Consider the following 24,194-nt stretch of genomic DNA (forward strand, 5'->3'; position numbering starts at 1 on the left):
AATCCTGGTTTTCTTCAAATTTTCTTATACAGTGACAAAACTGAGGTTCTCCTCATTGGTACAAAATCAACATTATCCAAAGCCGATAATCTTTCACTTGTTACTGATAACTCCTTTGTTTCCTCTTCACCTCAGGTCAAGAGTCTGGGTGTCATCCTTGAGAGCACTCTGTTTTTCCTATTTCACATTAGTAACATCACCCGTGCTGCTTACTTCCACCTACGTAATGTTAATTGCATCTGCCCCTCCTTCACTCCCCGTACCACTGCCATTCTTGTTCACAGTCTTGTTACTTCTCGTGTGGACTATTGCAATTCGCTCCTCTGTGGTCTCTTTAATACATCTCTCCATAAGCTTCAGCTGGTCCAGAATTCTGCTGCTTGCATCATTACTCGAAACATGTCTATTTACCATATTAGTCCGGTCTTGCAGCAGCTTCATTGGCTCCAATTAAGTTTAAAATTGATTTTTAAATTCTCCTATTAACATTTAAGGCCATTCAGAACCTTGCCCCTTTAAATCTTTTCAACCTTCTTCATTTTGCCATTCCCTCCTGTAACCTTAGATCCTCCTCTTCCTCCATCCACCTGACTGTCTCTCTTGCTCGTCTAACCACCATTGGGAGCAGAGCATTCAGCTGTTCTGCTCCCAAGCTCTGGAACTCATTACCTACTGAGCTTAGAAATACTGAATATTCAACTTTCAAATGTAAACTTAAAAACCATCTGTTGAAAGTGGCTTTTTTTCCTCAGTGATTACAATGGCTTTGTTTGGTTTTAACTTTTTATATTTTCTGCATTTTCTGGTGCCTTAAGTTATGTTTATAATATGCTTTTTTTATTTATCATTTGTTCAGTGTCCTTGAGTGCTTTGAAAGGCGCCTTTGTATAAATAAAATGTATTGTTAATATGATGAGCTTGTATATGTCCTTCACTGTTACATTTAAAACATTATAAAAATTTTGACAGGAACAGGAGAGTCAACCTAACAGTGTTTGTATCCACCTACTTTTTCCAAAATAATATCAAGATGAGTTTTGGAGGTCTCTAGAATCCTCTTCCCTATGATGTCACCTGGCAATTTATTCAATGTGTCTGTGGTTCTCTATGTGAAGAAAAACTTTATCATTATCGAGCTTCCAGCAGTATCCAGGTGTTCTTGTTAAATAACTAATTTTAAAATAAAAGCTGAGATCCACTGGACTAATTTCTTTCATGATCATAAAAATGGCAATCATGTCAACTCTTAAGGCTGTTTCACACTGGCAACTTTTCCAGTGACTTTTCAGTTGTAGACTTCATTTACATAATTCAGGTGGACAGAGTCAGTTGGCAGTGTGCTCCTGTGAAGCTGGTTCCTTATGTGACAAACCCATTCACTCACTCCAACTAGTCTGAGACTCACTCCGACAAAATTATACAAGCTTGATTTCATCTTTAGTTGTAGGAGTTCACTCAGTGTCCATGAGAGCTGGCAGCCACTGACTACTCACCTGAAAGTATGAGGAATAAGGAGCATGGGCATTGTAAATCTCACAAACAGAAAGAGAGAAAACTTGTCTGTCTGGTGTCTTTTGTTTTACATACCACAACAGAATGGGGAAAAAAAGAGCAGATATTCCAGAAGAACTTTTCATAGCTGTTAACCCATTGTATAGCACAGGCTCCATCAGGCAGCTCAATATTCGTGTTTAGCAAAAGGGGCAAGCAAGACTGTGCTGAAAAGTCAGTACTCAGTTTGTAAATGTGACATGGGCAGTGATTTTCAGTTGTTTACATTGACATGGTCTCGTGACGTGATCAACAACTGTGGTCAGTAAATCCGACATACCCTTTGTCTAGAAGTTGCATAATGTGACATCAGCTTAAGTTTCTGTTTACTTAAAACCTTAAAGTGCTCTTAAGGTGCATAAAATACAGAACATTTTGCTTTTCCTGTCAGTATTAATGAAATAATGTTAATTTGTCCAGTAAACATATCTGTGATCAAAGTTACTTCAGATCTAAGGTTTTACTTGAGTCAATCTGGAGTGATTGGTTCTAGTCACCTGCTGCTCTGGACTAGCTATTTGAGAAAGAGAATGAATGGATGAAAATGAATGCAACATCATCCAAAAATCATAAGCTGTCTGGAGCCCATAACAAGAATGATTGCTGATGTCAATTTGTCTGGGAATGGTGTGCAAGTAATTTCCAAACAGTTTGCAGTTAGCCACTACATTGTTCAAAAGACTGTCTGCAAATAGAGAAAATTTAAAACCACTGGCAACCTGTCCAGGCCAGATCATCTTACAAAATTCATCCTAAGAACTCACTAAAAGATACTACAGGAAGTGTACAACAATAGCCAGGACAAAAACAAGGAAGGACAAGTGCATCAGTCAGACAAAGCTGGACATGTCTGGCCACAATACCATATGTCATGTTAGTTGAACCTGAAGGCTCAATTTGAGCAAAATAACCTCAAACAAGGTGTAAGGCATTGTAGTGGAAACCTTATGGTTTGGGGATGCTTTTCTTGCCATAAATCCTGCAGAGCTTCCTATCATGGAGTAAACCATGAGTTTCACATTGTGTGGAAGAGTGAGGAGAAGAGATTGTGAGGCAATCTGTCCAAGAGCTGAAGCGGAACTGTATGTAAACCTTTAAACAGGAGAATAACTAAATGTTTTTAGGCTAATCCATCAGCCAATCAGTAAATATAAGTCAATAGTTATTACAGCCAAAATGAACCTGAAAGTTTAAATTAAAACGCTGTGACAGATGGCCAGGGTCCTTTCTTGATAGGGTGCCTTCGTAAAGGAAGGACCATGCAAGCAGATGTTCACAGGGCACTGCCTCCCTGGGTCCACCTGGGTTGCAGCGGTGCCTCGGATTCCCATAGCACTCCATGGGAGCTGGAGTTTGGCACAAAGTTGGCATAGGGGCTGCCAGGGGGAGCTGCACAGCCCAATTTTGTTGGGCTTCCACCACAGCTGGGAGTGCTTTCAGCCCTCGCTAATGAGCTACCTGAAGTACTCCCAGGTGCAGCATAAAAGGAGCCCCTACCTTCATTTGGGGAGCAAGAGTTGAGAAGGAAAGGGACGAAGCTTGCTGGAGGAGGAGTGGAGGTGGAAAAGCAAAGAGAAGGAGAGAAAGAAGTGAAAGTACCTTATTGTTATGGCTGGTGTTTTTGTACTGTGCTTGGTACTGAACTTGTGGGGAATGATTTGGGAAGCTGTTCCCACTGACAGAAAGCCTGTGTGTTGCAGAGACTTATGCCTGGTGTCTGTTTGGGTGGCTGGTGCTGCCCCTGGTGGCCACAATGCGAAGAGAGAGAATTTTGTGTAGGGATCTGTGCAGTGGTTTTCTATGAATAAGAAATAGTGCATTTTACATTTACTTATTTGGCTGACACCTTTATCCAGGGCAACTTGCAACATTTATGATACAATTGGTTACATTTCTTCTTCTTTTCCAGTTGGGGCAGGTCAAGTGACTTGCCTATGGTCACACAGTGTCAGTAGTGAGATTTGAATGCACAACCTCAGGGTTTGCAGTTCAAAGCCTTACTCACGGCACCACACTGCCTGCCATTTTATATGCATGTACAGAACAACATGCATTATAACAGATGGCACACTGCAAACATTGACTGTTGTTATTAACATTAAAATTTCTGTGCAGAGAGAGAGAAAAAAAAAATCCTTGTCCCCATGGGATATAGCAATGAGAAATATTGCATAAACAGTATCCACTTTTGCTCCCCAATTTCTCATACAGTAAGCAGACATAGAATGTGGAGTTAAATCACAAAATATTTTAGGAATTTTAATAATCGATTTTAACTTTAAAATTCAAGTGTTTTGCCAATTAATTCTGTTTTCTTGTGTTTGCAATAAACATTTTTAAATTGCATCAGCCTTTTGCCTTTTAAATGGAAAAGGTGAAACTAAAAGAAATGTACATATAAAAAATGTTCTTCGACACATGCTCTAAATACACTAAAGTCGAATTTGGTCTCATCCGTTACAGGAGATGGACGTCTGAAGCAGAACTCCGTTAGCAGCGGCTTTATTTTCTCATGTATTTCTTATTATTTTGAGGTATCCTGTATTTACTCAACCCGGGGAGCTTCCACTACAGTATATAAACATGAGTAACAAGAAGAGAGGTCAGAAAGAACCGGAAAGGAAACATCAAAGTCTAAACAGACATCAAGCCCAAGTACGAGGTACGGCCTCTCGGATGCTGACCTGGAACAGGCAGACGAATGCGCAGACTTCCTAGGACCCCGCTCCACTGCATCGTCTCCAGTCGAGAGCGAAAATGGGAGCGAGGGTGCAAGTGATGCAGGTTACGATGGATCGCCGATTTCAGAAGGTCACTCTAGAAAAGGCCTTGCAGTACGTGCTGTCATCTCTCCTTGCGAGCCCGAAGCATCGGCTGTAACAGGGGCTGCAATTCCACCTGCGGAGCACGAAAGCCGAAACGATCTGTCCGAACTGAAGGAAATGATAACAACATTGGCCATGGCTACAGCCGTAAGTGAGCTTCAGAAGACAAACGAGAAACTGCGACAGGAGCTGCGTCAGGATAACAAAGACCTGGAAATGCGTCTATTTAATCGCTTTGACGCGACCTTTAAAGGTATAGAGGGGAAATTAGAGGAACACATTGAAGAAAATAGATCCAAACTGAAAAAACTTGCCGATCAGCTGGATGATGTTAAGCAGGCATTCATGGCTCAAATTGAAACAGCGGAACAATTGGCATCTAACGCCGATGAAAAAGCTACAGCTGCAAATTCCGAATGCAAAAAACTCGGAGACAGACTTGCGGCCCTGGAAGATGGGTGCAGAAGGAATAATATTAGAATTGAAGGTCTACCTGAGAAACGAGAAAGTACAAACCCAATGAAATTTGCAGTAGAATTACTCTCTAAAATAATTGGAGATGACTTTAAATCAGATACTGAGATAGCAGCAGCTTATAGTATATGCAGATCAAATACCTTTAAACCTAGGTCTTTTATTGTTCGCTTTGAGTGATAACGATGTAAGCTTGATGTGATGGCACTTCTCAGACACAAGCAAGAGATTATATTTGAAAATAATCTCATTCGTATTTTCCCTAACTTCTCACCTTCAACTGCTGCAAAACGTGCAGCCTTCTTCAACATTAAACAGCTGTTACGGAAAGCCGATATCAAATACAGCCTGTTGTATCCTGCCAAACTGAAAGTGGAAGTTCAAGGCCAATATTACCTATTTTCCAGCAAGGAGGAAGCTGAAAAGGAATTAAAGAAGCTGTTCCCAACACTCTTTTGAAAGACAATAATGAGCCGTATCCTGTCATGACATGGCAAGGAGTTATCACCTGCTGTCTGATCCACTTGTAAAGATACGGGTATTATAATTACACATCCTTTTCTCTACTTGGACGCTTTATGTTTATGTTTTAATTACAGTTATAGACGTGAGTGTGTGGAAGTAATTAAAGTAGGTTTTTTTTTTCCCTTTTCTTTTACTACCCTAAAGGAGACTGTTTAACATTATACCCTTGGTTTATTGTTATTTCTGTTATTGCATTAGGATTTACTATGCTTATCCTAGACCACTTTTTAACACCATTCCCAGGGTTCATTATTTTATTATCTTAATATTTTAAAATTGCTGAAGATTATATTTTAAGCTTAAAGTCAGTTAATGATTATATTTTTGGCAGATAGTATTTAGACTTTAGCTGCAATAAATATCTCTACTTTTTATTTCTCAAATGCCGCTGCGGGTGGGGATCTTGTTTTGTTTTGGACGTGCTCTGTCTCTCGGTATGTTAGAGGACTGGGATATTGTGAAGTGGGGTCTAGCCTCAAGTAGGGAGGCAAAATGGGGGGATGGGGGGGATAGAAAGAGAGCAGGCTATATCTAATCTATCCTTTTAATCCTTATAATTATAACTATCAACTCAACAATAGGCTGTATGGCAATAACTCGTAGGGAAATTGGAAATTAAGATTAAAACTACCTCACTACCAGTTAAGACTATAAAATGACATCAAAATTCAGAATCAATGTCTCCATGATGGGGCAGTTAATTTTGTGAGCTGGAATGTTAAAGGCCTGAATCACGAATTAAAGAGAAAGAAAGTGTGCTCACACCTGACAGGCTTAAACGCTAAAATAGTATTTTTACAGAAGACCCACTTACTAAGCAAGGATCAGTTCCGGCTGCAAAAAGACTGGACTGGCCGAATGTTCCATTCTAGCTTTACAAAGAAAACTAGAGGTGTGGGAATTCTCATGCATAGAACAGTCCCATTTGTAGCATCAGATGTAGTATCGGATCCTGAAGATATGTGATGGTCATGGGCAACTTATTTAACAGTAAAATGATTTTGATAAATGTTTATGCACCCAATGTCGATGATAAGGAATTCATGCAAAATCTATTTTCATCCATTCCCAATGTGAACACTCATAAAATTATAATGGCTGGGGACTTTAATTGTGTTTTAAATCCACTCTTAGATAGGACTCCTGTCGCAAGGGGGACGACATCTAACACTGCAAAGACAATTACACAGTTTGTAACTAACCACAACTTATTAGACCCCTGGAGGTTTCTAAACCCAAACTCAAGAACATATTCGTTCTACTCACCAGTGCATCATAGCTACTCAAGAATTGATTATTTCTTTATAGATAATAATTTCTTGCCTAAGATTAAATCTTGCAAATACGACACAATTGTTATCTCCGACCATGCACCTCTGGTCTTGGAGCTAAAATCATTATGCCCCTCACACTCACTTTGCAGATGGCGTCTTAACCCACTTCTATTAGCAGACGAGAATTGTACATAATTTATATCCAAACAAATCAGCTTCTTCCTAGAGACAAACACACCCTCAGAGGTTTCTGCAGGAACACTCTGGGAAACTCTAAAGGCCTTCTTAAGAGGACAGATTATTTCATATCTTTCCCACAGAAATAAATAAGAAACCAAGAAAGTGTCAGAGCTAAGAAGCAAAATTACTAAAATAGATGAAGAACAAGCCAGGCGTCCAAGTGAGGCTCTTCATAGGAAAAGGCGGGCTCTACATACAGAACTCAACATCTTGACACTAAAGAAACTGAACAACTTATTTATAAATCAAGACATCATTACTATGAACATGGAGAGAAAGCTAATAAGCTTTTAGCTCAACAAATCCACAAGCAAGAAGTTCGCAATGCAATCCCAGTAATCACCAACACGAATGGAGATGAAATCATTGACCATAAAAATATAATGCACACATTTAGAGACTACTATAAAACCTTATATTTTGCTGAGTTTAAAGAAGACAACAAACAATCTAATGCGTTTCTGGATACATTACAGATACCACAGATAGATACTTTTAGTACTGAGGAACTGGATAAACCTCTGACGCTATCAGAATTACTAGATGCTATAAAGTCACTTCAAGGCGGGAAATCTACAGGCCCTGATGGCTACCCTGCAGAATTGTATAAGAAATTCCCCACTCAGCTAGCTCCCCTCTTATTGGCAGCATTTACAGAAGCTAGAGACAATCAAATTCTACCTCAGACCTTTCGTCAAGCATTAATCACCGTCTTTCCTAAACAAAATTAGGACTTGTTACAATGCGAGTACATCATAGAGACCAATTTCACTTCTGAATAATGATGTTAATATACTCTCAAAAATTATAGCTAGAAGCATGGAGAAAGTGCTGCCTTCGGTAATATCACAGGATCAAACTGGATTTATTCAAGGCCGACACTTATCTTCCAATCTTCAACGCCTGTTTAATGTAATATATTCACCAGCAAAGTCAGACACCCCAGAGATATTATTATCATTGGATGTAGAAAAAGCATTTGATATGATTGAATGGAACTACCTTTTCACTGCATTGGAGAAATTTGGGTTTGGCCCGAATATTTGTGCATGGATCAAACTACCGTATACCAATCCAGAAGCTTCAGTTTGCATTAACATTTGTTCAGAATACTTTAAACTAGAACGTGTCACCAGACAAGGATGCCCCTTGTCACCACTGCTGTTTTCAATCGCCATTGAACCACTAGCGGTTCACTGTCGAAATTCTTATCCGATAAAGGGGATTATCAGAGAAGGACTGGAACAGAAAATTTCTCTATATGCAGATGATATGGTTTTATATATATCAGACCCAGAAAACACTGTGCCTGCAGTTTTAACAGCACTTACAAAATTTCAGAAGATCTCTGGTCTCAGAATTAATTTAAATAAAAGTATACTCTTTCCAGTGAATCCACAAGCATATAATATTAGATTGGACACCCTACCTTTTACCATAGCAGATCAGTTTAAATACCTAGGGGTAAATATCACAAGTAAACATAAAGCTCTTTATCAACAAAATTTCGCCGACTGTATGGAAAAAATTAAGCAAGACTTGCATAGATGGTCAACACTTCATCTCACTCAAGCTGGAAGAATTAACATTGTTAAGATGAATATCCTTCCTAAGCTTCTTTTTTTATTTCAAAACATTCCAATATATATCAATAAATCATTTTTTAAGCAATTAGATTCAACCATAACCTCATTTATTTGGAACTCAAAATATTCACGTATCCGAAGAGCGACCCTACAAAGACCTCAGGCAGAAGGTGGCATGGCTCTACCTAATTTTCAGTTTTATTACTGGGCAGCAAACATACAAGCTATAAAAACCTGGACACAAATAGTTGAACATACACAGGCTTGGTCCGCAATAGAAGTAAAATCCTGCAGTACTTCTTTATATTCCCTGCTCTGCGCTCCAATGAATGCAAGTTATTGCAAATATACTAATAACCCAATTGTGCTTCATTCACTTAGAACATGGAACCAATTTAGAAAGCAATTTAAGATGGAAAATCTTTTATCTGTGGCACCTCTGCAGGAGAACCACCTCTTTCAACCCTCACAAACATATCTAGTTTTTAATATCTGGAAAAGATTTGGGATTAAATTGCTCAGAGATCTTTATATAGACAATATCTTTGCATCCTTTGAACAATTACATTCCAAATTTAACCTTCCAGCTACACATTTCTTTCACTATTTTCAAATTAGAAACTTTGTTAAACAGAACCTGCCCGATTTTCCTCATCTCGTACCCTCCACCATGCTGGAAAAACTACTGCTCAATTTCGAGGACTTAGACACCATTTCTGCAATATATAAAATTGTATTAGAGTCCCTTCCTTTCAAAGATCCTAGAGGACAATGGGAAAAAGATCTCTTAATTAATATATCAGAAAAGGAGTGGAAGGTAGCAATGCAAAGAATTCACTCGAGCTCCATATGTGCAAAGCATAGAATTATTCAACTCAAAATTATATATCGCGCTCATCTGTCTCGCTTAAAACTGTCCAAAATATTTCCAGGGCAAGATCCAACCTGCGAATGCTACAACCAAGCTCCTGCCTCACTGGGTCACATGTTTTGGGCCTGCACCAAATTAACATCATTCTGGACCAAAATTTTTAAGTGCCTTTCAGACAGCCTTGGTGTCACAATCCCTCCTAACCCATTAATAGCTGTGTTTGGTGTTCTTCCAGATGGAATTGAAGTGGAGAAGGACAAGCAAACAGTGATTGCATTCACTACACTTTTGGCACGCAGACTTGTTTTGTTAAATTGGAAGAATCCTAACTCTCCTCTTATAAGTCAGTGGGAAACCAATGTTTTATATTATTTGAAATTGGAAAAAATCTAATTCTTAGTTAGAGGATCTGTACAGAACTTTTTCAAAACCTGGCAGGATCTAATCAATAACATTTTAGAATAAGAAGAAATAATTATTTCCGCATTTCTTTTCCTTCTCCATTTATCTTTATTGCCCTATTAAACTCAACAATTTAGGTATGTTTACAAGCTTTAAGTATTACTCCTTTGGCCATGCTCTCCTTCTCAGGGGTGGGGTTTGATTTGTTTTCAATCCTATTTTTTGTCAAAATTGATCTATTTGTACGGAATGATTACAATAAAATTAATAAAATATATATATATATATATATATATATATATATATATATATATATATATATATATATATATATATATATATAAAAATACACTAAACTCATGTTCTGTCCTGGTTTTACATTTGTTGAAATTCATTTAAATAGCAGTTATTTAAAGTAAAACTGAATTGAGTGATATACTGTAGTTAAGCTTTTCTGTAATTTGTCGAATGTGAATTTTACAAAATAATACTTAAGGTATATTATCTCCTGACAATGTGCCTCTATAAAAGCAGCAATATATTTACATAGTGATATTTTCTCAGCACGAGATCCCTGAAAAAATAATACATAACTCACTTTAATCCTGGATTATCTACTTTTGCAGAGGAGATTTTCCTTTTTCCCCCCGATACCCACAGAGAGATACAGTGAAGGTTTGTCACATACTACCATGACATCTTTAGAATAAGCCTATTTGTGCCTTGGTTTTAATATTTTATACCATTCAAGGGTCTTGCTGTCTTCAAGCTGCCTTAACTGTAATTCAGAAGGTTACTTGTTTACTAATAATTTTTTTTTATCATTAACATTTCCATTATATGTACCATTTAAAATATTGGGTAGTCTAAATATGTGTATTAGATTTTGATTGTCTTCAGGCTTATTTATTTCAGCTGCATTTACCTCTTCATACTGTGTAAGCAAAGTCAAATAGAATCTGGTACATTTTTTTATTTGTATTATATGTTTGAAGAGAGTTTTACCACAAATTAGTGTGAGATATACCTTCAGAGAGTCAATTCCATTAGATCTAGGGTTTTTTTCTTGTAATAGCACAGTCAAACCTGTTAGTTTTACACATAGTATCTAGAATATGATTATAGCTTGAATAATGCTCCTTTATTATTATCTTTAGAAATATAGGTGCATTTCATAGTCAACAGCTAGCCTGGCCAGGAAAGAGGGAAGATTGTTCATTAGTTTGAAAGTAAAGAAACAGTAATACAGCATACTAATGTTGTTTAAATTGTGTAGTTATCTGCATTTACAATTATGAAATTGCATTTGTTACTGGAGTAATGGTTTCAGTGCTGCTGCCTCACTTCCCGGGTCCTCCCTGCATGGAGTTTGCATATTCTCGCTATGTTTGTGTGGGTTTCCTCCGGGTGCTCCGGTTTCCTCCCACAGTCCAAAGACATGCAGGTCAGGTGCATTGACGATCCTAAATTGTCCCTTGTGTGTGCTTGTTCTGTGAGTGTGTGTGTGTCCTGCGGTGGGTTGGCGCCCTATCCGGGGCGCCCTGCCCGGGATTGGTTCCTGCCTTGCGCCCTGTGTTGGCTGGGATAGGCTCCAGCAGATCCCCATGACCCAGCGTTCGGATTCAGCGGGTTGGAAAATGGATGGATGGATGTAAGGGTTTGGGATAGACAGGAATGTAAGGAAATTCCTATGCAACCTGGTAAACAGGCTTGTTTTCCAAGAATCATTACATTAGCAGGTCTTCCATCTTTTCCATGGCATTTAAACTTCAGAAGTACTTCAGCATGATTGTTCGGTGTCTATGCCAGACCTCAGTTTTTCACATAGTTATAGAACCGTTAAGAGGATGAAAAATTGATAGGGTATGTTTTGGCCAATGTACAAAGGTCCATTTAGTGTCCTGCTACTTCTTGTCTTGCTATATGGTTGCGAGACATGGATGCTATCCAGTGACCTGAGACAAAGACTGGACTCCTTTGGTGCTGTGTCATTTTGGAGAATACTTGGGTACAACTAGTTTGACTTTCTGTCGAATGAGCCATTGCTCACAGAGTCCCGAATGAGGCACATTACCTGCATTGTGAGGAAGCATCAGTTACAGCACTACAGCCACGTGGCGCGATTCCCTGAGGGTGACCCAGCTATCAGGATTCTCATTGCTGAGGACCTGAGTGGCTGGACCAGGCCAAGGGGACGCCCATGTAACACCTGGTTGCAACAGAGAGAGGGTCATTTCCGGAGGGTGGGACTGGACTGCATTTATGTCTGAGGGGCTGCCAACCGGGATCCCGAGCTGTTTTGTTGTGTGGTGGGTGTGGCAGTGCTCTGTAGCAGTGTATGCTCCCCAACCTTACCTGACCTGTTGTCCTTTTATGTTACACCAATACTTACAAGACAAATTCTTAGTACTCATTAGTGTACCTGGACAATAAAGTAAATTCTGATTCCCTCTCTAATTTTGATTGAGATTGCTGTCATTAGTTTTATTTAATTTTTTAAAAATTTAATTTTGAAAACTAGAAAAGTAAGGTGAGTAATGCAGCTAATCAGCATCATACCTAAAAAATGAAATTAGTGTTCATTGTTACTTTAAAAAGGCATCCAGATTTTGTGTTTAATTTATGCATTCATCTTATGAAGTTAAACACTCTTCCAGCTTTATTATCCAAGACTGGCTTTATGCCATGCAGTTTGTTCTTTTCTCTCTTTTTCTCTGGATGCTGGCCTTCTTGGGGTGTGTATATTGGCTGTCCCATCAACTTCATATTTTCTTTCCTTCTTCTCCTGTCTCATTTTTATTTCTTTTGGGATGGGTGGGTGTCAGTGGGGGTTGTTTTGTTTTATGGTGTTTTATGTAATCTGAAATCATGTGTTATTGCATCCTTTTTTTAATAAAATTTGATAGCACAAATTTATTTGTATAAAGCATAGCTTTATGACAGTAATTTATCTAAATTTTGTATCTTTTTGGATTAAGATAAAAATAAACTAACACTTTTTAAAAATGATAGCATTATTACTGTAGAATTATGAAACAAATGCACATGTACAGCATTGGAACCGGGGATATACTGTATACAACAGGCTTTCTTTGTTGTTTGCATTATGTTAAAGTATTTTTGTTTGTACTTCATGTTAAGAAATAACAAGAAATTGTCTTTTTGTGAACATACTATATGTACACTCAGGAACCTTCATATCTCATTTAGAATTTCTCACAATCTCTTTTCAGTTACCTGTAAATGGAATTAAAATATTGCAATATGTCATGAAAAGTCACTTCTGCATCACTGAGAAACCTTCTGCAAAATGTCAGTTCCTTCACAATTCAAAGTTTATAGTTGGTTTAGTGGAGTAGATATTATGTTTGACAAGTCCTCTTATTAATATTATTCACATTGCCCAGAAATTATTTAATTTAATTTAATAATATTTCCTAAGTAAATAATATCATAATAGATTAAATCAATTAACTTTCATTAGAGAAAGAAATACAAAAACCTGTGGCATGTAAGATGTTGGTGATTTATTTTGGCTTGTTTACATTCATTTGAATGCCACCATGGACATACTTTACCTCCAAAGTAATCTTTATCCACTGACTGGAATCCATTCTCTATCAATTATATTTATTAGTTTCGGATGACTTGATGTAATAAGGGAAACACCAAATCCATGGTTGATTTTGCATGCTATGCTTCAATAAACTCTACAGCAATAATTTCCTTATTAACCCAGTTAGTGTCAGGTTCAGCAGTAGAATGTATTGGGGCAATTCAGCATTTGTAATGAATCCAACTGGTTAGGTTTGTTAATCAGCTTAGGCTATTAGAATTTACATAGCAAAATTACTTGCAAATGGCCTAGTGGTAATTGTGGGCAAAGTCATTGATTTTTATTACTTTTTAATTAAAGTGCTGAAGTTGCTTTTCAAAAATTGCAATAAGATAAGCTCTGAGTATACTTAATTAAAATCTAGTAGCTTTCAGTTGTATAAATTGTTATAATTTTCAAACTTGAGAATTATTTTGTTGCCATTTGAATGTGAATGTTCATTGTCATTATTTTAAAGGGGTTATAATTTGTTTTGTTTGGTTTAGTATATTGACGGCATTTGTTACCAGTTATTTTGTGTAATGAAGACATCTGCCAATAAATCTGATTGTTCTAGCATTTGCCTATACTCATGACATGTTTCTGGATAAATGAAAATAGCTGCCAATCTTTTTTTCTAAATATGATATTTCTGGTGCTTCATACATAAAACTGTATTTTTTGTAGTTCATAGAAAATGATCTCACAGTCCATAATAAGTTTACCTTTAAAGTATAATCATACAAAAGCCCAGACCATATTTATCCTAAAGGCTGACACAGTATAAGCATTCCGAATCACTTTTTAAAATCCATCCATCCATCCATTTTCCAACCCGCTGAATCCGAACACAGGGTAACGGGGGTCTGCTGGAGCCAATCCCAGCCAACACAGGGCACAAGGCAGGAACCAATCCTGGGCAGGGTGCCAACTCACCGCAGACTTTTTAAATTGTCTCTTGTAAATAAATATATTTACTCTTTATTTTTGTGACTGTTTAATTTTTGTTTTCAAATTGTATTTTTTTTTTCATATTTCATCTTGGTATAGTTACATTAACTCTAACCCTGAATTGGATTAAGCAGGTTTGAAAATGTTGTTCTCCTGAATATTGCATAATTACAACAAAAACGATTCTGCCTGCTGTCTCTCAAGGACACATGAACATTCAAGTCCAGCTATATTTCAGATAAATTGTACCCAGATTATTTTTAATTCATCAAGTTAAGATGACCTGCTTTTTTGATTTTTGTAGGTCATGCTTCAAAGTCTGTAAATTGATAAAATATAAAACTTAAAAGTTAGATTCAACAGTTACTCTCGCCAGATCATGTACATTTAGATTAAGTAAATAATAAATATTTAAAAAATTATAAAATTTCACTAATTCCTGTCTCTCTCTGTTTCCTGAAAATGTTGAAATATAGGCTGAAGTTATGTAATTTCAAAAGTAATTTCTTGGAAACTTGTCATGGCAATATTTGTGTGTTTTATTTAGGTATTAATCTTTCATTGTTAAAGTTGTGTATAGGGATAAAATACACTGAATGTATTTGTTATCCTTTGTGTCCATGGTTATGCAGATTTGAGGTTATTACACTTCTTTCAGTTTTTGCTTTCAGTACCTGGACTGATGCATTCATCTTCTATAAAGCTTAGCAACACAAACCAAATAGATTAGTGGTTTCTCAAACCAATATAATCACCTACATATCAATTATTTGTTTATTTTTCAGCACAGTAGAAGAGATATAATACAACAAATACACATTGCTATTAACAAAAGTTGAAAAATCATTTACATTAACTAATGCCATAATGGTGGGGTAACTGACATTTTATAAATGGGATGTCCTATGTTTTGTGGTGCATTTGTGGAAATAGCTTCCTGACAGTAACAGAATATTGATTTTTCTGTTGCACTAATACCTTTGTTGCAAAAGTTGTATTGGCAGCATGAATTCTGTCAGGGTATTGCTGCAGGTGGCAGTGTCTCCTGACTTATACAACAGACATACACAACATGCGCACAGAGAATTATGTTTTGGTTGTTTTTTAAATTGTGACACAGCTTTTAGTATTACGAACTAATGAAGTTATTCCGCTATACTCAAATCAAAGCTCAAAGACACTGACTGTGCTGAGAATGAATGTTCTTTCAGTGTCTGCATTCCAAACACCAATACCAAAATGGCAACATAATCTTAGTAGAAAAGGTATGTGAACTGTCTACTGCTGTACAGATGGAGATTTAGTATACATGCTTCGTGTGATATGTTTTGAAACAGGTCGGCAACAAACTTAGGCACTGTCCGAGCAGATGTTGAAAAGTTTTTTGTCATTTTTTTCTGTTGCTCGAGTATGACAGGGTGGTATGTCATTACTTGACCCCCACAATCAGCACCACCTAATTGTGTTACTGTAGCCTAACCACAGTGCACAGCATAGCGACTTCAATATTTCTTCTGACATTAACATTTGACAGTTGCTGCATTGTGAACAGTACTTAGGAGGTAGATGTCTTTCCTGACCTTCCACTTGATCACAGTAATTTTGCCTTTTTGCCACACAGCTACTGCACCACTCTGCAGCTTGTTGCGTTCATGTGACAGTAGTCACCAGGTATATTATGGTGGTTTGGTTGTACAGTTTTGAATGCATCAGTTTTCCTTTGAAGTAAAATCTCAGGCAGTTCAGGTAAGGTATAGAAACTGTCCATTGTTCTGTTGGTACTGGAAATGTAATTCATCTGTCATCTCAATCCCTTAATGCAACCCCCTTTCTTCAATGCTCTCTACTATATACGTTCTGTAGACCTTATAAAACAGAACCTTATTAACCCTCTCTCCCCCTTATTATGTTGACATGATCATCACTGCACAAGAAAAATTACCTACCCACTTGTTGGTTAAATGAGAAACGGATATTACTGTGGACCAAGCCCCCCTTGTTGCTTAATTGTGATTTGGACTTCACAGGGGACATCCCCACCCTTCTCCCAATTGCTTCAACGTGATTGAGATTTCACAGTGATTCCCCCCATTATTGCTTTAACTTGATCGAGACATGATAGGCCCCCCATTATTGCTTTGATGAAAATGAGACTACGTACTGTAAGTAGTGAAATGCAGGTATTTTGTAATGAGTGAAAAATGACACTCATAACTTAAACAAAAACTGGTGTGTGCAGCATGCAGTTTATGGGCCAGTACTTTTCCTGGACTGGTTGAACCACTATGCCATGTGGCATCAGGAGACAAAAAAACACCCACATGTCGTCTGCAGTGACAGGCTGCCAGCAACTGTGCTTTACTTAGCATAGTGGTCCATTTTAACATCTATTTTCTTCACATGACTATCATTGACAATCGTATAATAATCCATATGATCAACAGACATCTTTACATCAGAGTTATATGTAAATGGGAAACTGAGAGGTGCAGGATTGTCAGCAGTAGTATAAATCTGGCATCAAACACGAACATCAAATAAGAAAACATTATCTGTGGACAACTCATTTAAAAGTGTACTGAACAGCAGCAAAATCTGCCGCTGCAAAGGCTATGCCCACAGGGCTTCATCCTCAAACATCCGCACCCAATTTTTCTAGTCTGTGCACATTAAACTGACGTACTTCCAGGGAGGGAGCAAAAGAAATGGAAGAAAAGACTTGATGTTGGGAGAAAATAAAGAGATAAAAATGCAGTTATCAATACAGGAAATCAGTGGCACAAGGTAACTGAAGCTGAATGAATAATTTGCACATTGTAATAAGTGCTGTGACATAGGAGACAGACAAACACACACACACACACACACACACACACACACACACACACACACACACACACACACACACTGCAGATACTTGGCTCCATACGTTTGAGAAGTACTTCTGTCTGCTACCATATCTTTCTTTATTATTTTGACTGTTGTATCGCTATATGGTGTTCAACAGCAACAATAGTTCAGATAAGGATCGTGGCCTATGTACTGTATATACTATGTATTAAAATGCAGTGGTTATATTCTGACGTGGCATGTTTGGATTTCCAACATGTTAACTTACTTTAGTTATTCGATGGATGTTGCGCAGCTTTGTCCATGCTTTTATTGGTGTTGTTAGGCAGACTTGTTGAATCTGGTGGTTTGAGTCCTGAAATCTGCCTCTCCTGTGGCTGTTTAGCATCAGGTCTTTTAGTAGCAGTCCTTTTGACAGGGTGCAACGCATCATTTACTTCAAATTCATATTTTTACGAATGTGGCTTCCAATTCACTTAGCTGTACATGTACTCCTACACTGTTGAACATCAAAGAGCAGATGCAGCGCCTGCAACAATGTACTGTTCAATTTTACCACTATTCCATTGACATTTTCAAATGTTAATGTATAATCTTGACTTTACAGAAAGATTTTTCACTTGGAACAGGTTACATTTATTTTTAACATGCGCAACACACATTTATATGTTTAATAGGGTGTTTTTTAGACTTTTTTTGGCAGTAGACAGTTTATCGTAATGATAAGCTTGCTCTCTATCATACTTGGTTTACAAGAGCACCACTGCTCTTTGCAGTTAAAAATAACTGCCCCTACTCTGAGGGCCGCCTTCATTCAATGTGACGCTCAGAAAGCCATCAAATTGTTTCAACCCAGTTTTAAACCAAATTTACTCAGGTTTGTCTCAATGCATATTTATTATTTGTGACTACTGAACAGGTGTCACTTTCAATGTGTGTTTTAACGACTGATGACCAATTCACATCATCATCACTATCATTCTATTCAAGCAATAGTCCAGTTCCAGTTTGTTCTAAAACTGGCTTTTAGGCTTTTCATTTTTGGTTGAAGCCTCTGAATCACTCTATTGACTATTGATTAGTTACCATAAAGTGTCAGAACGCATAGAAATATTCATAGTTTTTTGTACCATGTTATTTCATCCACTAGTTGGCAGAAGCATACTGTCCTGAGAGTTATTTGGGCTTGACACTGTAAAGTAGATCATTAAAAGTAACCCAGAGTCTTACTTGGGCATAAATGTGTTTACATAAAATTCTGAGCCAGAGTGATACTCAGGGTTAACACCAAGGAGGTTCAGTATTGCAAGTGAACTAGTGAACTACACCCTGCACTATATCATTCAAATCTAATCCAAAAAAACATTTTTACCATTTAAGGATAGCTTTTTATGCAGTCACTTATTAAATAGGGAGTATTTGGTCTGTTTAATTTGAAGGTTTCTGGGGAACCGGTGGTCTATGTGCTCTCCTTTCTGAAGTTTTAAATACTGGCATGTTTTTGAAATAAACAGTATTTTTAATAAAGAGGTCTTTATTCCTTTTGTGTATGTAAACAATACAATAATGGGGAAAAGTGCTAAACACAAGGCATGAAAATGATCAACAAGTCAAGACTCAAAGCTGTTTGCTTTTGATTTTTATTTTTCCTGAATATTTTTTCCTACAGTTAGTATTCTGGTGTCTGTTTTTGGTCAGTTGTTGATTGCCTTATTTTCTGTTCAATAATTATACCTATTAAAGTTGTGTTTCAGATAATAATATTAGTATATGCTCTCAATGTATTTGCTAAAAATGAGGCATGATTTTGGATGATGTTATACTGTCCTTGTGCTTTTTTTCTGAATAATAAGAAAATGAGGTGTTTAACAAAGAAAAAGGTGCATGGGAACTACATTGATGTAGATAGTAAAACTCATATGATTGGAAGCCACTGAACATATCTGAGTGAAGAATTCTAACATTTTTCAGATATATAAAGATATTTTCTCAGTTGTTTGTACATTGCTCTTATTTTCTTAAATGAATAATCAGTTTTTACTTTTTTCATTTTGATTTGGTCACACTGTAATATTAGTCACAAATATTTGTATTTTTCCCTATAATAACTTATATTCAAATTATATACCACCATTATTCATTATAGTATTACTCCTCAATGATACAGTAATAGTATATTTTAAATGTAAGAATCTAGTTTTCTTCCGCAGTTAAACTATATATACATATATCTATATTTATATGTACCAATATATAGAGAGATATATACAGTATATAGATAATATGAATATTAAGAGATTGCAGACAATTAAAAATTGCATGGCACTCTAATTTCAGTTTTAATCAGTGATTCAAGATCTATTCAATGCTCCACACTCCTAGAAAATGTTTGATTTATATTTGCAGCCCTTGCATAAGTAATGTCAAATTTCTAATTTTGGAACCACAAATTGAACCACATACAGTACTGTGGGTAAACAGATTGAACTATAAAATAAGGTTTTTACTTAGTGCCTAAAATTTAAGTATAAATTCAGTAATTTAACTTTATAAATCTCAGTAATTTTGTAAATGTCTCTGCTGTGAAACTTAGACACTTAATTGATAACTCGGCGTGTTGGGGTGTCCTGGGTAGCATCAACTGCTGTGAGGAAATGACACTCGGTCAGCAATTGAAGGGTTTGGGGGATTAGACACCCCTGTGAAGCATTGGGTGCTAGTGCATTGCTAAGCAATGAAACACACTTGAGCAGCTTTGTCCTCCAATAACACCTGTACCACAGTTCAAAAACAGATGCACCACACACTTAAGAGTGCTGCTGTGCTGCCAGGACCGGCAACAGGAGAGATGGGCAGAGTGTAAACAGCAGGTTTTGCATCCAATTCAGCCCCCCATGCAAAAATCAATCACGGTTCTGGAGGGCTACAGTGGCTGCAGGTTTTTGCTCCAACTCAATTGCTTAATAAGAAGCACTTATTGCTCAAGTAACACTTCTGCTTCATTTTAGTTGTCTCACTTGTTAAGATTTTCATCCCTTATTGCTTATTTTAGTCTTAAACAGCCATATTCTTGTTTTTTAATGGCTCCCAATTAGCAATAACATGCAAATGACAAAACAGACCAGCATTTCTCCATTTAGCTTACCATTTACACCTGTGTGTATTTATCATGCACTATTGGGTTTAATTAAATGCTTGGAAGGAAAGTGAATAGAAAAAAGTGCAGGACTGAGAATTACTCATCCATTTTAGCCTTCAAATCATTTGGATGATATCCATAGAAAGGGGAAGAAAATCTAGGATATGAGAAATACCTGACACAGCAGAGTTAAAGCACCAACAAGCCATGAAATTAAATTATTGGCAAGAATTGCTTTCTAATTAAAGCAACCGGGTTAGAACAAAAACCTGCAGCCACTGTGGCCCTCCATGACTGTGACTGAGGCCCCTGCTGTAGATGGTTGCAAGGGCCAAATGCCTTTCTCTTAAAATACGTTATTGCCTTTATGAATGCTCCATCTGCAGCAAGGACCCCATGAGAGCACACATTTTTGCGACCTATTCCCAGGTGACAATTGCGTGTGCAATGTTTGATTCTTTTCATATCACTGAACAGGAACACTAACTAGTAAATGACCTACAAATGATGACACACTGCAAAACACCGATTGTACCACGATAACGTCAGGACAATACACGTTACTCATTTTTGGCGAATCATGATGCAGCTTTCCTCTTTGTCACACTCCCTGAAATAACATCTCGTTTCTCTTGGGGGTGCGGGCAACCCTGGTGTTGACGTAGACAGAAAGTGATCCTTCGAGATTTCAGAATTAATATGTCATCTTTCTGAGCAAAAATTCATTATTTTAAAAAAAACTTTCCTTCCAATTTTGATTGTTCTTTTAATACCCATAATGATAAAGGATAAAATATATAAAATGAACTCCAGGTGTATTGTATATGCATTGGAATATGTTCTGAAGTGATTTGTAGATATAGATTATAGAGTCAGTTCATATATGAGAAATACTTAATTGTTCAGCTGTCTAATGTCACACAGTTTTAAGTGTTTATAGACAATTAAAAATGCAAAATGAATATTCAATTACCTGTAACCTATTCATCCCCATATAAGATTATTTCTTTGTGCTTGTCACCTATTTCAATGTGATACACAGAAAATTCTCAGTAATTGGCTGCTTGTCTGGATCTTTCTGACGCAGCTTCTGCACAGGATTTTTGGGGAATTAGTTTTTGTCATTCTTTATTTTAACATCCTTTTCTAAGACATTTGGGGAACTAAATGAGTGTTCTCTCAAATTAAATGCTACTTCTGTCATGCCTTTTCATATTTAAAGGTTAAAAATGTCATCTTCCTTTTTCTCTCTCTCTGATTATAGTTTGCAGTAGAAGAACAGAATTAATCTAGACTGAAGTATATACCGTATTATATAATTTTTTCCCAGTTTATCAATATTTGAATATTAAATTGTGAAAGATAAATTGTTAACTGCATTTGATAATCCCTCAGGTTAATACAATTCAATTTTCTAAATGATTATATTTCTGTTATTATTTGAGACAGTTATTATTATAAAGCATAAATTCAATGTTACAGTACATTCTATGTAAATGTACATATTTCTCCTTATTAGAAGGTTTTGTGATTTTTAGTAAATGTAACAGTACAGTTGGAAGTTGCTATTTCTGTATTTTGACAAGAGGGATTAGAAATGCAAGTTATATAATAGATTATCAAATGGAATATCTAGACACTTGTATATTAGTACTAAATACTTCATGCACTGTACAGAACAGGAAATCAATGCTCTTTGGTGGCTCCAGAGGCCTTGTCCAGTGACCAGTCTTTCTGTTTGTAGAGTTTGCTTTTTGTTTCTGTGTTCAGATGTTGTCAGAATGCTCTGGGTTTTTTTTCACTCAAGTTTGATTGGCAGCTCTAATGTTTTTATGTGAATAAATTTGTGTGTATGTGTTTGTGCATCTGGGATGAGTGTTGGCCTTACTTTGTGATGCTACCATAATAGACTTTGCTACTCCATTGTTCTAAAATGGAATTCTGAAGCAGTTTGGAATTTGTATATCTTAATGACATCTGAAAACAGTTTGTAGTTCTGAGTTTTCAGTTACTATAAAATGCCTTTTACACGGAAATTGAATATATAAGAAAAAAATGTAATAAACTAAACAATGCAAAGCACAAAATTGGAGTGATAGGTACAGTCCCGGTTAAAGGCATATTCTTATATTTCCCTTAATTCTTATTAAAACAAGTAATAAACTGTAGCAATTAAATGGTAATGGAAGATTTCTGGCCTAAAAACCAGTAAGAAAAGTTTAGCTTTGATTTGTAAGATCTTCTTTTCTTGCAGTTTACTACAGTTAGAATTAGCTCTCTTTCTCTATTAGCAAGTATCAGTGAGTGTGTGTTGTTATATAGGTCAGAGAGCAATACAGTGTAACGGGTGGCCAGGTCCTATGCCCGGCCAGGATGCCCCTGCTGCATATGTTCTGGGGGAGTAGCCATGGGCTCCTCAGTACCTCCCCCGGGACACTTGGTGGCAGCCTCCCTGGGTGACATTGGTGCCTCAGTTTCCCACAGGGCTCCATGGGAGATGGAGTTCTCCACAACCCTGTGGGGATCTGGGGTGGCTGCCAGGGGGTGCTGCATGGATCCTGGAGCCTTTATGGACACCTCTACAGCCCCGCCCGAAAGTGCAATTCGCAACAGGTGATCAAGCACCTGGAGCACTTCCGGGTGGGTTATAAAAAGGGCCAGCATCCACAACTCAGGAGCCAGAATCAGGAGGAAGAGGACGAGGTTGCCTGGGAGGAGTGGTGGTGCCAGAGGATTGGTTTGTTTGTGCTGTATTGAAGTGCTTTTGGGACTGTGTTGTGGCTGGAGGGATTACGGGGAAGACATGCCCTCCAGCTGAAGAAAAATAAAAGTACTTGTGTGTTTTTACACGTGCCTCTGCGTCAGTCTGTGCCGGGTCTGGCTCTATATAGCGCCTTTTACAACAACTTTAGGTCTACAATTGCACTAGTTATAATAAAATGAGTGTTTTTGGTCTTGTGCTTGGAATTTCCTGTACAGTTTAACAAAGATCTTACAAAACCTGGAAGTCTACCTAATAAATACATATTAGTATACATGTTAATATACTCAACAGAGTAACTTCAGTAACCAGACCAGACTTGTTAATACATTTGCTGGCTTTTGCCTTATGTTACTGCAGTATTATTAGCCTTTGGAACCATAAGTACAAAGTAGTAATGATACATGCAACTGCAAAAAAAAGTTAGTGAACAGTGAACTTTGTGAAATTACTATAGTTTACAAACCTTTTCTTACAACCTGACACCTTCTGTTGGTTTCTGTCATCTCAAGGGGTTGAGGTGATTCAGGCCAACTAAGAAATTTTTCTTGTCCAAGTTGAGGTTTTTTTTTGCATTGGCATATCTCATGGTTTTGGTAGATTGTATACTGTCTGTCAGTGGAAGGTTATTCAGTTGATCATTTATAGCTTTGTTTCTAGTCTAGTCTGTCTGCATAAGATACCACTCTTTTCCTTAAGTCAAGATGAATTACAGGATTTGCAAAGTAAACTTTCTTCTAGGTTAGGCTCTTCTCTTTCACCAATACACTAAAATACACCATTTTTTCATCATGTTAAGGTGGGTTTTTGGTCATTGTCTTTGCAGACATGTACATTGTCCTCAGAATTGTCCCCAACTGAACACCTACGAGCCCAATAGACACTACCAAGATGTAGCATTACTCTGATTGAAACAGCTGCAGCTGATTTTTGTCAGATGAAGGTCTGAATTTATATTATAAAACAAGGACTGCAAAAAATATGTTTTTAAAATTCTTTTTAAAGATTTCAGCATTACTTTGCAATTAGACAGGATTAAATGTAAAGTACAGAGTTTAGCATTTAGGCCTTCAGCTGAAAAAAGAAGCTTTGTTCTTAGTCAAAGACAACTTGGTCTTGTAGGGTTTCAGCACTACTAGGTATATGCTTC

At 37.1% G+C, this 24,194-nt stretch overlaps 1 protein-coding gene across 2 annotated transcripts in view; it reads left to right on the forward strand.

Annotated features, from left to right (window-relative positions):
- exoc4 (exocyst complex component 4) overlaps window positions 1-24,194 on the forward strand; it is a 447,737-nt gene that overhangs the window by 128,257 nt on the left and 295,286 nt on the right. The window lies entirely within an intron of this gene.

The sequence above is a fragment of the Erpetoichthys calabaricus genome, chromosome 1 (genome assembly GCF_900747795.2).
Source record: "Erpetoichthys calabaricus chromosome 1, fErpCal1.3, whole genome shotgun sequence".
Lineage (NCBI taxonomy): Eukaryota > Metazoa > Chordata > Cladistia > Polypteriformes > Polypteridae > Erpetoichthys > Erpetoichthys calabaricus.